Raw genomic sequence first — 5,538 nt, 5'->3', positions numbered from 1 at the left:
AAATAATTGAATATTGATAAGCACAGTAAGCTTTTTGATGTTTTAACTTAGTCTATTCTATCCCTCTTTCCCCAGCTCCCACAGTTAGCCTTAAAAACCAACAATATATAATCACAATAAAAATCAGTAGCCAGACAGCCACTGGAGGGGGACTAGGATGGAGTTGGATGCCTTTCAAAGCCCCATTCCCAGAGAACTATCCTTATTTGACTTGTCTGGTGATTTTCTAAAATATCCTATTTGTAAGTCTTGTCTTTAATTGCCCTAAGAGATCACTCAGTTTGAATAGCCTTTTCCTGAGGGGAATTTGTTTAAAACTATTATTGACAATTGTATAACATTGAGGCCACCTAATGCAATGGATAATAGCTAGACAAATGATAGTTAACCAAAAAACTTAAAAAGAAAAACTGGGAAATTGCATATCCATAGAAGGTTCTGAAAAGCTCCTGTATATTCCCAGAAATATACAAGACCACACTCATGCATAAGGCTATGCACATGTCCAAAGCTATATACATGCTCAAGAAATACCTAAGAAGTCCATAAGTCATTGTTTCTACATGACCTTGAGGCTCTGCATAAGCAGAAAGTGAACATTAAGGCAGAGTCATAAACTGCCTGGCTAAGTGTTGAAGATGGGCTTCAACAGACATAAAGAGCCACTCGCCAAAGACTGGGAGTCTCAATCGTTCCAGGAATTTAACAAAATCTGTAATCATTAGCTGATCCCTAAGATAACTGAGCAGAGACTTCAGCATCCACATATAACAGACATTACAGAGTTAATTCAGAAAAGTAACTAGATCAACAAACAACAATTAGGAACAAAAACCATGGGAAGGGGAAAATCTAATTCCCAGAGTTTTCATATTATCTAAAATGTACAGTATTCAGCAAAACACACATATATGACATACAAATAAACAAAGTATGGCACATAAACAGGACAAAGTGAGCAGAAAATCTAGACATTGGACTTACTAGACAAAAACTTTAAATTGGCCATTATAAATATATTTAAAGAACTAAAGGATATTATGCTTAAGAAGTAAAATAAAAAGGTATGAGAACAAACTTTCACCACATATAAGATATCAGTTAGCAGATAGAAATTATCAAAACATATGTAAGAATTCTGGAGCTGAAAAGTAAATAACTAAAATGAAAAATTCACTAGAAATGCTCGATAACCAATTTGAGCAGGCAGATGAAAGAATAAGAACTTGAAGATAGATCCATTGAGATTTTGAAGTTTAAGAAATAAGAAAAATAAGGAAAAATATACACAGTCTCAAAAGACCTGTGGAACAGCATCAAGCATACTAACATATACATAATTGGAAGCCCAGAAGGAGAGGGATGAAAGAAAAATGGAAAAAGAATATTATAAAGAAATAATGACTGAAAACTTGCCAAATTTTATGTAAAACATTAATCAACACAGTCAAGGAGCTCAACAAATTCCAAGTAGTATAAATACAAAGAGACCCCCACCTGGACAAATCATAATCAAACTATTGAAAACCAAAGATGATGAGAGAATCTTAAAAGCTACAAGACAGAAGCACGCTTCATGTACAAGGTAACCTCAGTAAGATTCATAAACGATTTCTCATCAAACACCAATGATGGTATAAATATATTTTGTTTATAACGTTTTCCTCCTATCTGATTTAAAAGGCACATACATAAAGCAATAATTATAAACCTAGATTGATAAGTATGCACTGTATAAAGATGTAACTTTATGATAATTGCAGCACAAAGGAGGGTATAGAGAATGGGGATATATAAGAGCAAATGTTTATAATGTACAATTGAAATTAAGTTGTATTAATCCAAACTAGATTGTTGTACGGAACAATGTTATTTTTAATACATGGAGCAATAAATAAGAAAATAACTTTTTAAAAACCCACTAAAAGAAATGATAAGAATTAAAATGGTACATTACAAAATATCTATTTAACAAAGAAGCAATCAATAATGGAGAATTATTGAAAATTAATGTCATATAGAAAATGAATAGCAAAGTGGCAGACATACAACCTCTTGTACGAGTAAGTACACTGAATATAAATGGATTAAAGACTAATCAAGAGAGGATTGGCAGAACCAATTTAAAAAATCCAATTATATGCTGTCTACATGAGACTGACTTAGATACAAAATGCAAATAGCATGAAAGCAAAAAAATGGAAAAGATATATTGTGCAAAATATAACCAAAAGAGGGCTGGAGTGGCTATACTTGTATAAGACACAATAGACTCTGAGACAAAAGTTGTTACTAGAGATAAAGGATATCTTCTGATGACAGATGAGTCAATCCATCAAGAAGACATAAACACTATGCAAGCATAAATGCACATGATACTAGATCTCTAAAATACATGAGGCAATAACTGACATAATTGAGCGGAAAAATGGACTATTCAACAATATTAGTTAGAGACTTCAATATGTCACTTTCAAAAATGCATAGAACTAGGCAGATGATCAACAAGGTAATAAAAGATTTTAAAAACACTACAGAACAAGTAGACCAAAAATACACCTATAGAACACTTCACCCAACAACAACTTAATGCACATTCTTCTCAAGTGTACATGGAACATGTTACAGAAGAGGTGATACGGTAACAGGCCATAAATGTTGTCTCAATATATATAAAGGGGTTGAAATTATATAAAACATCTTCTCCAATCACAATGGAATGAAATTAGAAGTCAATAACAATAGAAAACTCCAGAAACTCACAAAATATGTAAACCTAGAACAACACAATCCTAAATAGCCAATGGAACAAAAATAAATCACAAGTGAAAACAAAACTAAAAGTTGGTTCTCTGAAAGGTCAACAAAATCAACAAACCTTACTTAACTAGACTGACTTCGAAAAACAAGACAATGCTCAAATTACTAAAATCAGGAATGAAAGAGGGGTTATTAGTACAGATGTCACAGAAACAAAAAGAATTGATTATAAAGGAATACTATGGGGGCATCTGGGTGACTCAGTCAGTTGAACATATGAGTCTTGATTTAGGCTCAGGTCATGATCCCAGGGTCATGGGATAGAGCCCTGAGACAGGCTCCGCATTGAGTGTGGAGCATGCTTAAGATTCTTTCTCTCTCTTCTTCTGCCCCTCTCCCCAGCTCGTGCTCTCTCTCTCTCCCAAATAAATAAATAAATAAAATATAAAGGAATGCTATGAACAATTGTATGTCAACAAATCAGGTAACCCAGATGAAATGTACAAATTCCTACAAAGAAGAAAAGCTACTTAAACTAACTCAGGAAGAAAGTTCCAAATAAAGCTTTAAAAAGTAAACAGAAATAGGCAGAGTACATGAATAGACACTTTTCCAAAGAAGACATCCAGCTGGCCAACAGACACATGAAACAATACTCAATGTCACTCATCATCAGGGAAATACAAATCAAAACCATACTGAGATACCACCTCACACCGGTCAGAGTGGCTAAAATGAACAGCTCAGGAAACTACAGATGCTGATGAGGATGTGGAGAAATGGGAACCCTCTTGCACTGCTGGTGGGAATGCAAACTGGTGCAGCCACTCTGGAAAACAGTGTGGAGATTCCTCAAAAAATTACAAATAGAACTACCCTATGACCCAGCAATAGCACCCCTAAGAATTTACCCAACGGCTACAGGAGTGCAAATGCATAGGGGCACATGTACCCCAATGTTTATAGCAGCACTTTCAATGATAGCCAAATTATGGAAAGCCTAAATGCCCATCAACTGATAAACAGATAAACAAGATGTGGTTTATATATACAATAGAATACTACTTGTCAATGAGAAAGAATGAAATCATGCCATTTGCAGCAACGTAGATGTAATTGGAAAGTATTATACTGAGTGAAATAAGTCAGAGAAGGACAGATATCATATGTTTTCACTCATATGTGGACCCTGAGAAACTTAACAGAAGACCAAGGGGGAAGGGAAGGGGAAAAAATAGTTACAAACAGAGAGGGAGGGAGGCAAACTACAAGAGACTCTTAAGTGCAGAGAACAAACTGAGGGTTGAAGGGGGTGAGGGAGAGGGGAAAATGGGTGATGGGCATTGAGGAAGGCACTTGTTGGTATTAACACTGGGTGTTGTATGTCAGCGATGAACCATGGGAATCTACCCCAAAACCCAAGAGCACACTTTACACACTGTATGTTAGCCAATTTGACAATAAATTATATTTTTTAAAAAAGTAAACAAATAGAATGAGTGATAATTTTTAAAGACTACTCACAAAGGATAGACCAGGACCACCTTATTCCTCTTGGTTGAGATGGCAACAGCCAAGAGTACCCCAGTCAGTTTGGCACCTCTACTGCACAACAAATATCTGGCCCCAGTGGCAGATTCTCCCCCATCCTGCCCCTGCCATTCACCTAGTGCTGGCATCCTGTGTTCTCCCATCCAGGCCCAAGACTCAGATCCCCACTCTTCTACCCTTGGCTTTTCATGGACACCTATGAAGACCAGCAGTGAAGAGCTCTCAAGCCCACTGGTCAAACAGCTGAGTGAAGTATTTGAGAACAAATTCCCAAATCAAATCTTCCCCCAGAGTCTGTTCTACCTCTAGAGGCAACTTCATCTTCTGAATTGGACTTACCTCTGGGCACCTAATTTTCCCTTGAGGACCAAATGCCACCCTGGAGCCAGATTGGGCTTCCCTACAAGCAAGTGTTCTCCAAGGAAGAAGCAAGACAGCCCTCAGAAACCCCCATGGTAGGCCAAGTGTCAACAAGTCCTTGAGACTTTCTGAGACTTGCTGATCTTCAGGATCTAAGCACGATAGATGGAAAGCAAATGGCAAGATACTAGGGAGATCCACTCTCACCATCCGAGGATTATAACTCCCCTGGAACTGTGACACTACAACAGGGTAAATGGCTTCCTCCCCCTACCCCCCCAAATGAAAATACTAGGGCACTAAAGGAAGGGGCCATTCTGGGAACTAGATGACTTCTGGAAACTGGAGGCCAAGTGTGGGAGCAGGGCCAGGACCAGGACAAGAAAAATAAGCACTTTAAAAATTTGGTGAAGAACTAGGCTGTGTGTGGCCCTAAGACTGGGTTCACCAGGGGCCTAGTGATATTGTGTCCTCTCAACCCCTTCTTTCTCTGGGAGACTGGAAAGGGTCATTGTCTTTGAATCCCCCTAAACTACCAACTCATCAACTGAGCTCTTTCTTGGGCTTTCTTTGTGTCTCATGTGTTTCTTGTATATTGAAGAAAGTGATTTAAAAAAAATTTAATGAAAATTATCACCAATCCTTCAAAAACTATTCCCTAAAAAGAGAAGAGCAGTGATTACTTCCCAACTCATTCTATGTGGCCAGCATTACCCTGATACCAAACTCAGACAATGAAATCACAAAAATACTATAAGCCTATATCCCTTATGAATATGGATATACAAACTAATCAATAAAATACTAGCAAATAAATTCAGCTGCACATTAAAATGATTATGCACCACAATCAGGTGTGATTTATCT

At 37.1% G+C, this 5,538-nt stretch overlaps 1 pseudogene; it reads left to right on the top strand.

The window, feature by feature from the left end:
- The first annotated feature begins 4,323 nt into the window (after positions 1 to 4,323).
- On the top strand, positions 4,324 to 5,090 carry LOC145714253 (cell division cycle-associated protein 3 pseudogene; annotated as a pseudogene).
- The last annotated feature ends 448 nt before the right edge of the window (positions 5,091 to 5,538 follow it).

The sequence above is a fragment of the Panthera onca genome, chromosome X (assembly GCF_046562875.1).
Source record: "Panthera onca isolate mPanOnc1 chromosome X, mPanOnc1 haplotype 2, whole genome shotgun sequence".
NCBI classification, from domain to species: Eukaryota; Metazoa; Chordata; class Mammalia; order Carnivora; family Felidae; genus Panthera; species Panthera onca.
Note: the sequence above shows the minus strand (reverse complement) of the source record. Positions and strands in the feature narration are given on the sequence as shown.